Source organism: Oncorhynchus gorbuscha, linkage group LG10, assembly GCF_021184085.1.
Source record: "Oncorhynchus gorbuscha isolate QuinsamMale2020 ecotype Even-year linkage group LG10, OgorEven_v1.0, whole genome shotgun sequence".
Classification (NCBI taxonomy): domain Eukaryota; kingdom Metazoa; phylum Chordata; class Actinopteri; order Salmoniformes; family Salmonidae; genus Oncorhynchus; species Oncorhynchus gorbuscha.
This window is the reverse complement of record NC_060182.1, coordinates 27,195,720-27,207,165: the sequence shown is the minus strand read 5'-3', so window position 1 is coordinate 27,207,165 and position 11,446 is coordinate 27,195,720. Positions and strand designations below refer to the sequence as shown.

Here is an 11,446-nt window from a genome sequence, read left to right as displayed (position 1 = left end):
GCCTAGAAGGCCAGCATCCCGGAGTCACCTCTTCACTGTGGGCCTCTGTACGCCTGACGTTCCACCTGCATATTGGAGAGTGGAGACAGAAGAATGGGCCTCGCCAATGCAAACAGACCATACTCTCAAATAGGTTGAACTGCTGAAGATAAGAGGAGATCTGGATGGTCAGATACATGGTCGCAGGGTAGGAAAAAAACAACTCTTTATGAAGAATGCACAACAAATACGGTTACTACTAGAACCTCAGAGGAAAAGAAGAGCAGGGTACTAAGTACTTGAGTGTGTTTACTCTCTCTAAAGTCCAACCTGAGTCAAGCATATTCATGAAACATTGGTTCTTACTGTACAATTTGCAATTAGCTATTTCTGGTTCAGCATGTTTTACAACTGATCTATTCGACCTGAGGACTAGTGCATAGATCTAATGAGATGTGCCAGACTGGACAAGCGTATCCATGCCACATAACAGGGATGGGAGGAGGAAATCAAAAAATGAGACAGAGAGAGAGAAAGCAAGAGAGTAGGGTGAGAGAGGGAATGGACACAAAACATGTTGGGAGAGCAAAACAAATTACACGAAAAAGGTAGGATTTTCACGTTTGAGTCATGATTTTGGACCTGTGTCCACAGTAGATAAACAACAAAAAGCCATAAAGTTCCTTTCCACTGCCTCAATTCCTCTGCCAAGTGTAAGCTTGAAGACAAACAACGAGAAGCAAGCTAAACCTCAGTTTTGGGTTGTAGCGTAGTGAAATTCTCCTCAAATATAAATGTAGTTTCTGTGAAACCAGCAAAATTGCCTGCAGTGGCTTGCAAAGGGCATTCAGTCTTTCAAGTGACTGGATAGCAGAAGAAGTATGTCATGGAGCAAAGATGGGTGAAACATTTTCAAAAGAACAGTCATTTCTAGACACTGGGAACATCATAATGGACAATTGAGCACTAGCTCTGCTTATGATGTCATAGATGCTCCTGTGTGGTCAGATGTGGTTGCTTCATAGGCAATGCAATGACTAGTGGTGAAAAGTCCATGGAAATAATGTGGGGTTCACAGCTGTATTCTGGAGTTAGTTCCAAATGACTAACAGTTCACATTAGAAGTCTAGATAGGGGTGGTCCTATCAATGCAAACCACAATTGCGATAAGGAATGCACAGATCCACAGAACGAGACAAACAAAGGAATGCATCAAAGGATCCCTCATATGGAACTCAATGAAAGAGGAATGAAATTAAACAAGCTCGTACAGACTTTTCAAGCAACGTTGTACATGTTTATTTTGTCTGAGATTCCATTTCAGTCCCAAAAATATTTGTCTCATATAAAAGTCAAAAATAAAATGTGTTTCTTCAACGTTAGTTGATTGAGTGAACACGCCATGTTGGCATTGCAACAAAATCCTGGATCCCGTAATCCAACCTGTCATAGGTTTAAATCGACAGAAGGGCTCTTGAAAACATGTCAACATCTATCTCACACACTACTGTCTGTCCACATCTCACGATGCAATCAGAGTCATTAAAGTAGTGCTGAAAGAGCTGTGTGCTGCACCCTGGAGAAAACATGTTGGGGCCTGAAAACCTGCGACAGCTGATACAACTTTTCACACCATTATTGTCCCATAAAAAAAACAGAGACAGGCTATACTTGAGGGCTAATCCTCGATCTTAGCATACTGTATAATGATAACATTAATCACGAACAGTTACACAGTAAATGGATGTTGCAACAGCACAGGAATTTGCCAACATACATGGCTTTCCTTGAGGCATGAATGTATTGAATAAGTCATATCAAATTGATTTCTATTTGTCTCAAGCATTTGCTTTTTAATCAATGACCTTCACTTTGGTATAACCAGAGATAATAGAGTACTGTACTTGAGTTTATCATTTGCAGCCTGCTCCCTGATTGTGCATACTCTCATCATTCTTCATCTGGGCAACTGTAATTTGACCCAGAATCCACTAAGTATACAAACTATAATTTGACCCAGAATGCACTAGTATACAAACAAAGACTAAAGAGGGCAGAAGTTTACCCAGGACTTTGAGGATTTAGTGTCCATAAAGGATGGTGATACATTTCCAAGAGCCAACATTCATAGTAATCCTCCTGATCTTGGTTTTATTTGTTTTGTATAACCGACAGGTTTATGGAGGTTATTTTTTCCTAAAGGCACTTTCCTGTCTGGAAAGCTGTGGATATGGACGGAAAAATATAAAGGCATAAAATGTGTGGGTCATAAGGCTGTTTGAATCCTTCCTGCAGATTTGAAGTGCAGATTAGGAGCTGGTTGAAGTGACAGATTGCATATGGTTTTCTAGGGCACATGGTCACAGGGGAAAAGGAAAGAGGTGCCCACGAGAGGCTTGTGTATATCACCATGCATACTGCATCTCCAACAGTACAGGGACCATAGAGATAAAACTAGCCATACAAAACGAGTGTTTTATCTCTATGACTGGGCCTGCTAGCTTGGCCAACAATTAGTCCCTGATGTTGGTCCGAGTGGTCGTCCCCATGCAGCACCTCTCCACACGCGCCGATCGGGGACAGGGCTGTCAACGTGAGAGCTCATTAGCACGGCCTCTTGGAAAGAAAGCTGCGACAGGCTTGGAGGGCGGCCCCAGGAGGGACGGAGACCGCCAGCACGGGTCAATGGGGGTCATGTTTCCACATCGTCTGCCGAAAACCTAATCATTATTTACTTAAGCCCAACCCTTGCTGTTAGCGCCATCTCCCCAACACCAGGTGGGTTTCTCTCTCTGTCTTTCTGTCTGTCTCGTTCTCTATCTATCTCTGGAATGGCAACAGCACATGCCATATAGATCATACGATAATGAAAGTCAAACAAATACCCCTGTGAAACTTTTTCTAATACAATGCTGCATCACCTGTCAGGAACCGTACAACATTACTGTGTGGAGTGACTGACCTGTGCCTCCCTGCCTGTTCTCTCTTGGTCTGTTTCAGTATCAGCACGTGTCAACACCTATTTAATTCTGTGGAGGGTACAGCATGTTTCATCCTCGCTCAGGGGACAAATGCTTGGCCAGTCAGAGGGCCTCCGACTCACAGCAGAAATATTTCATTCACAGACTGTCAATGCCTCCACTCCACTTGCAGACGCACCTGTGCCGTAGTCCTGAGACTTTTAATCAATCATGATTCCTATTCCTGAACAGAACAGTCTGTTTGGTGAACCATGACACCATGCATCCAAAGCATACATAGGGTATTATGTTTGTAGGGAGTGTCTCCTGTTAATCTGATGTCTTTTCTGTCACTTTTGGCTCCATGTGTTATGACTTCATTGCCTAAATCAAGAGCCCAGTGTTCTAGAACCCAATAGTGTGTTTGAGGAGAGGAAAGTGCTGCTATCCTATGGTCTGTCCGGAGGGTCCTACAGTGGGTGTGTTGTGGCTCCTCTCCAGTAGCAGCTGTAACCAGGCTCCCTCCACACAGGTCCAGGGTCCAATGTGTAATCCAGGCCAAGTGGTGAACTTTGGAATTGACCGTTAAGCTCCTGCGCGCCTAAATACTGGATTCAGCACCTCCCTTCAAAGGCTGTTAAGCTCCCGCTGTCTTATCTGCTCCTCTTTGAAGTACTACACTTCCATGACCATGTCTCCTGTAGCTCCACAATAGGCCTGTCAGCAAGCACAAGACTCAGGACAAGTAGTGGGTGAGAGACGAACTGACTGAACTTCAATTTGAAACTAATGTGTTACTTTTCGAGAAGAAATAACTACAAACATTTGAAAGGATCCAGTTTCCTTCAAAGTGTGACTGGCAGCATAGCCTTGATTCCTAGGCTATTTCACAAGGAAAGTGTCACACTTGGCAATTTTCAACTACAACAAAAAGCTTGGTAGCTGCTGGCGATGACTGAACATAAAAAAACGATGACTGAACATACTAGCTAGCTAGCTAAGTCATAGTCCTTGAAATGTCACCTATCATTCAGGTGTAACCAGAGCTATATGTGTTAGCCAGCATATACTTATTCCACTGTGCCTAAACCCACTCTTTGACAAAATGATATCCACAAGATTACGGTGTCTGGCTACAAGACTACTGGCAGCAACAACAAACCAAAAACATTTAGAAGATACATTTGCATTTGCTTTTGTTTGCGTCAACTAAAAATCGAAAGAGCTCCAAAGATAGTCTCAAACAATGTTGGCAAACATTGCTGTTTCCCTGAATCTAGAAGGACAGTGAGGGCAAGGGGACAACACGTGGATGCCCCCTGCCCTCCCCCTTATGTGATAGCACAAAAGGGGAGCATTTGCGTCACCCCACATTTATGCAGTCCATCATTCCTCCCTTTCCTGTCTCTGTTGGTAATCCAGCCCCCCAGAACTCATTCCCTCAAAGTGGAGGTCATGTGTGCTGTAATGGTACAAAATGAGCGAGGGAGCATTAGAGGGCTATTTTGCAAAAAAATAGAGGGCGATCTATGGACACCCTCCTGTCACATTCCAACACCTGTTTCAAATGGGCTTACTCTTTTGATTTACACAATAAACACTGGATTCCTTTGCAATTACTAAAACTTCTTGCCCTACTATTTATACCCTACAGCTGTTTTCCAGCATTGGATTGGCTTATGACAGAACATCATTTTATTTGTTTTATTTTTTACATGCATGTTTGTTTTTGCCAGACCCAAATCCTGGCTTAACAGACCTTCAGAAAGGTTGCCGTGTTTAGATATAGATTTCACACACATTACAGTCAAGGCTGCACTACGCATCCAGAATTCTATGTTTAATAGAACATTCTTTACTAAAATCAGAATATAGAAAATGTAACACTGAACTCTGAACCAACAGTACATAGTATCCAAGTCCACAAGAGCTTGAGACCAGTGAACAAGTGAGCCAATCAAAGTGAGGCCCAGCGACACCAGACATGATGAATGGCTCTCTAGATTTACACAGTCGCTGGCTACATCTTCACTCGGTAAAAGGCTTGAAGGATGGTCCATTGGGTTCCAAGAATTTACTTCAGTTCGAGTACAGTGGATACAGAGGCCTAGCACCAGGCCCTCCATGCCTATACTCCATGCCTGTCTGAAAAAGACTGTCTCTACCTCTGGCAGGTCGCCAAGAATCTTCAGAATGGAGGCTTAATACCCCGCGGGCTGACAGCTGCATGGATTAGCTCCCCTTGCCTGCTGTCATTGACGCCCCCTGTATTGTGCCTTTCCCTGTAAAAGTGGCACCAGATTTAGGAAGGATGGTAGGGAGGGGAGAGGGAGGGGGATAACATTCTAAAGTCAAGTCAGGTGCTTCTGCTTTTGAAGTCCTGGTGACAGGCACAAGTGCTGTTTGGCTGGCGGTATACAATATTTATATGGTATAAATAGTATATAATCAGTCTGATACTATCTCTGACTGTCACTGGGCTGACTGATAATAAAAGAGAACTCTGCCCCTTGCTCACCTGAGAGCTACTTGTCTTTTTCATTAAGTGCCACATTGTCTTTGATGCCGGAGTAATACAAAGAACATGCCAGGTTCTGCAATTCTCTTCCTGTATCATACAGCCTAGTACATCTAGGGTATTGTGTTTAGTCACAAAATAATTGGGGGGGAAGAAACCCCAGGACAAAAACGACAAAAACATTTGAGAAATGATTTAACCATGGTACTGCTCATAAAATTAAATACGGCACCAACAGTAGCGGGCCTATATATTTTAAGTCTACCACACTCACTGGTATACCTAACAATCACTCTCTTCCCCCCTTCCCCCTCCTCTTAACCTCTAGGGCCCAGGCTGGCCCTCATTTGACCCCAGCAAAACTCACTGAGGCTGTCATGACAACCGTCTCAAGAGACCGGTTGTATTTGTGGTGAGTTGGAGCCTGGCAACTGCTTGAATGCCCCAAATCCTTGATGACAAGGAGAGTGTCAGGGAAAGTGATGACGAACCATAGCCAGGTCCCTATCTGAACATATATCTACATGACACCAGCTTTGTGGTTGGCTTCTGATGCACTGTGGATCACCTCCAGTTGTTACCCTACATCAAACGTCAAGATGGAACATTTAAAGGTAGACTCAGTGAAGTGATTTTGCCACGAGCAGCACCACAGATATTGAGATGAGTGAGATGCAAGGGTTCACTTCACGCTGTTCACAGTGTGGTAGCCAGGGTACCAAAACAGCTGAGAAGTTGAGCCTATGCTGTTTACTTTCTGCATCTATGTCATATCATTGAGTCTACCTTCCATTAATGTACTTAGTTGCAAATCTGCTACATAGAGAGGCATATTATACGCCTTATACATGTATAGGGCCTTGTAAAATCAGTTTTATTTTTTGCTCGATTCCGTTTTGTTTTCCCTGTGTTCCAGTTTCACCGTTTAGTTTTTCCAGGTTCCCGTTTTCCCCTTTTTTCCTTCAGGTTTTGGCTCTCAAAATGACACTTTCTAAGTCGACAATAATGCTTAAACATCAGGAGACCACTTTTGAGGTCTGGGAGAAAACAAAATAAAATGTTGATTTTTGGGTGTAGTTACCCTTTAATTCCAGTGTGCACCTAGCAAGAGACTGTTGTTTAGCTGTGTTTTTGTAGCACACATGTGATGGTAGAGTTTTCGAAACAAATACCCACTGGATAATCATGATATCATTCTGCCATGTAAGCATAGGCTACTTTGTAGTTAACATTTAATTTAGACGGTTTTTGAGAAAGCCTTTCCATCTACCAGAAGACTTTCATTAGCATCATCGCTAACGGCTGCACAAAGGGGTAGACTCTCACCCACCGCACATGCACATAGAGAGGGAATTATCGTTGTCTCTTACAGAAAGTTGCAGGAAATACGAATCACTGATGCATTCGGTTCATGCTTTATGATAAACTTGGCCAAATTAACACATTTTCAATACATTTAGTTTATTCCTACTAAGTTCAATACATTTTTGATTAGTGTTGAATTCCGTTTTAATGTATGGATTTGGTGATTCCATCTGCATTCTTCTTATAATAAGACATTATAAGGGCTTAAACATGGTTATAACAAGTAATACAGCATTATACCGCTCTACTTTATGTAAAGTGCTACTAACTATAATAACAACTTCCTTAGTATAGCACCTTCTGACACGCAACACAAAATTATTTACATATAGTACAAAAATGAAAAAAATCATTTTGCCAAGGTTTGCAAAGTAAGGATAAATATGTTCCAGTAAACCTAACAATTGTTTATCCCTGCAATAAAGTTTGTAAATGCTGAGATTCCCCCTAAACTGAAATGTTAAAATATATATATATATTTTACCTTTCTTTAACTAGGCAAGTCAGTTAAGAACAAATTCTTATTTACGATGACAGCCTAGGAACAGTGGGTTAACTGCCTTGTTCAGGGGAAGAACAACAGATTTTTACATTGTCAGCTCAGGGATTTGATCTAGCAACCTGTCGGTTACTGGCCCAACATTCTAACCTGACAGGGTGTAGCATAATTAAAAGCATAATGCCACAAATATACATCAGGTGTGACTGTAAATTACACGTCAAAATATATTTCTACTATTTATTGCAAAATGTCAGACAGATTGCTTTTCTTTTTCTTTCTCCTTACACTCTCACCTGTCTATCTCATCCTCAGGGATTCTTGGAGATGTTATGGCAATCTCTTTTGAAGAGCTAAGATAAACACTAAGATAAAAGTTAAAGGTTTAAGGTCAAACTGTCAAATAAAAATAGAGATATTTTGTAGTTGGACAAACATGACTTAGGAGCTGGCCATAAAGATAGTAGCAATGAAAATTGTCGCTCACAATGTCTCAACCAACCATTGCCAGGCGACTGTGCCAGGACTCAACGATAGGTCAAAGTTGGATAGGTGGTTTTGCTAAATAAAATGAACCTACACTGGAGTATGAGAACCTACACATAGCCTGTTTCTATTTCAAACAGAAGAGGAGATAAAGTTTTAGGAAACAGAATGGCTTTGAGTCAAGCAAGGCTCAACATGAGAGATTGGAGTATAGACTATACAGAAAGACATGCTAAACAAAAGTAAAAGTTTGCTGTTCAGATAAGAGGAAAATGTTCATAGAAGTGCATATTAACAAGAGACATTAATGACCATACAGAGATGGATTGTTTTAAATTCTGGTTCTGAAAATAATGCATTTTAAAAGCTGCAGAGAGACATTTCATAATCCTACACTCAATTTATTTAATACCCCTTTGCACTCCGATAATCTTTTCACTTCAAACTCAATTCCATAATTCATTCTATATTCCAATACACCTAACATATGATTTCTTTCATGTTTTCAAACTTTCAAACCTGACTTTCAAGCATTTACCTAACCTTAGCATATTTACAACTTTCTGGGGGCAAAGAAAATGCACGAATAATGCAGAATCCAACTGGTACACTTAAATGTAATGTAATGTAATGTACACGGATGTTGAGAAATAGAATGGAATATTCACACTGATTCATTTACACAATGATTCAATTTTGAAGCGACAATGTGATAAAAAATGTCACGTTAATTCCACAAATAGGGGCAAAAACTCACAGCTGCCAGCATTATGACATGTGCAGTGTTAAAGCACCTGTCAAGACAACATAACGAGGTCTCATAGACATTCAGAATTGATAGGAGCGTTGTATCGCTGCATTTGAAGCTAATGTCTGACTAGTACTACTAAAACGAGACATTAACATTTGCTGTATTGTCAGATGTCGAATATGAGAGGAAAATGTATTTGTGAAACAACCATGGCAATATGAAAGTGCACGGTGTTAATATGGTTTCCGTGTCATTAATGGTATGTTTGTAGCGGTAGCTACAACGTAAATATTTAAGGGTCATAATCTGAAATTGAACCATTCAGATACATTTTCCATGGATTGCATGGGTGAGCAATTAAAGCTATAATTACTTTATTTACTCCCCTTTTCCACCACACATTTCAAATGCAAAACCATTCCATGATTTCACTAAAATGATAGATGTCCAACTGTGGCTGTAGAGGGCGAAAACCACTGAGAGCTTTTTCATGTTTTTCCTTGTGTATTTGTGGAGGCCCTCACACCTAGCACAAAGCTAGAACACTGTTTGACACACTAATATAGAAGGAGCAGCTTAGAAAATGTAGCAGATTTTTTGTTGTTGCTGTAAATTCATATAGATGTGTGTATTTCTTTATTTCCTTGTCAGAAATGATTGTGTCCCTGCTGGTGTTTTTTCAGCTTTATGTCATTTGTTCCTATAGGTACTGGTGTAGACTTACCAGTGTCATAGGGGATAGTGTGTAGGTAGGGAACAATTTGCAGCATGACCACAGGTCACAGGACCACACAACTTGTGAAGAACTAGTAGGCCAGCACTGAACAAAGCCCCTATGTATCTCTTAGATTAAACACAACATAAACAACACTATCAGACGGGGCCCTGTACTAATAATAGTATAGCTAAGAGGATAATAATATGTTCTGACATTATTTGAGGATGGGCAGATAGCCTATGTCACAAAAAAAGTGTTGTGCTTTTAACTTAAAATGCATTATTCATAAGCACTTCTGCCAGGGAGGCAGAGTATGAATTATACATAGGCCCACTAAGAGGGAAACATATCATGTGCATTTTGAAACCTCATCTCTGGTCCTCAAAAAGTTTGCTCGTGAGTTTGTTAAATGAAAATAACATCACTCAGGTGGATGTGTGCCTGCCATGTGGGGAGTGAATTCATAGCCTAGTTTACTACCAGAATTATCAGTCAGATCAGTGAAGCTAAAATGAGATGATAGAGAACATAATAAATGCCCCATCATCAGGAAAGTTGGCATATTTGAAAATGTGGGGGCTGAGGAAATGTCAGAGCATGTGGTATCATTTGCCATAATTTGATCATGTTGAGGGAGGCTGATGGGGCAAAACCTAAGGTTGAACCCCATCTTTGAAAGCTTAATAAAGCCTTTATAACATTTCCATAATGGTTTAATAGACGCTTCATGTCATTCATAAGCGGCATATACATGCTATAAGGATGGTAAGGGGTTTTGCCACATTTGTCAAAGCAATACACGTAGGTCTACACCTTCTTTATAACAACATTTCTATTGTATGATTTACAAATTATTTCTGATGATATGAATATTTTATGAGTTATACATAAGCTTTATAAGTATAGCGTAGCTTATGCTCTAACTGCGACTGAAGATGTCAAAGGCCAATATGGACTACAATGGGGTTGAAAGAAAAGTAACTAGCCTAGTTTTGCAGACAAAAATGGGACTTTACCCGTGACAAAAGGTGCTCTAAACAGAAATGAATAACAAACTCACTTGCAATGCAGGTATGCTCAGTCGGCGTCGTCGCGAGACAGTAGATGTCACATTCTGTGGCGTTGTTTAGCCTTCCGAAAATGATAACGTTTGAAATCTGACTCCAAACTAATAGTAGAAAATGTGTATCACCGTAGGCAATGTAAACGTGTAATACTGCCTCACGTAGACCCACTGCTTGGTAAGGTTTCGCAAGTTGTCAAAAAGTTTGCTTCATGCAGAGAGCACTTTTCCTCAAATTACATGCATGGAAATTACGTGATGCTTTAGAAATCTCTCACGTTTTCATTTAAGTCATCGTCCCCTGAAAACTCCGGAATGACAAATCCAGGCATAGACAAATCCAGGATATATTAACACTTAAAATAGTCAAATAGTCTGGCAGGTGTTAGGCTCTATGCGTTTGTTCTTCCTCCACCGCTATCTGAGCTCTAGTGTTCAAGCCGCTTGTCCCATTCTTGCTACCTCTCAAGCCAACCGTGTCACAGTTAATTAACTACCTCAGTGCCAGTCAGAGTGAAACTGTAGAACTGGCCATTTTTTCCCCTCTAGCAAGACCAACGTGAGACGCTCTTTCTGTCCTGTTTTTATTTGCATTTCAAAACTAAACTATATTGAAAAAAAATGTTTTATCAAATCTGTACAAGATGGGTAATCAGAAAAGACAACTTAATCCAGATAAATCAAAATGTGAATTACTGCTTTATAGGAATAAGCAGACTTTTTAATTGACCACATGATGTACATGATAATTGTAATGTTAATAAGCCTAACAAACAATTGAAATAGGTAGCCTACCAGTTCCCTATTTTTTTTAAAGCATGTATGTTTAGCAAACACTCTCATCAACATCGAACTCAGGGGCCTCTCATCAACATGGAGTCTGTTGTCCCTTCTTAAGGAGTTTAGATGGATATGACAATGAGGGAGAAAGGGAGGAATGAGAGAGGCCCCTGAGTTCATGCTGTGCAATTCAAGAAAGATGTTGCTGCTGTCATTGTTCATTTGGCACTATAGGGCACTGGGAAAAGGCCAGTGTCTAGGAATTCCAGAGATTCCGGCATGGCGGTCCAGCTTGGTGGCATGCAACCAGAAACACTTTGCTCCGCT

General features: G+C 40.8%; 1 pseudogene; it reads right to left on the bottom strand.

The window, feature by feature from the left end:
- LOC124045787 overlaps positions 1-10,765 on the bottom strand; it is a 42,178-nt pseudogene extending 31,413 nt beyond the window's left edge.
- Between the last annotated feature and the right edge of the window lie 681 nt (positions 10,766-11,446).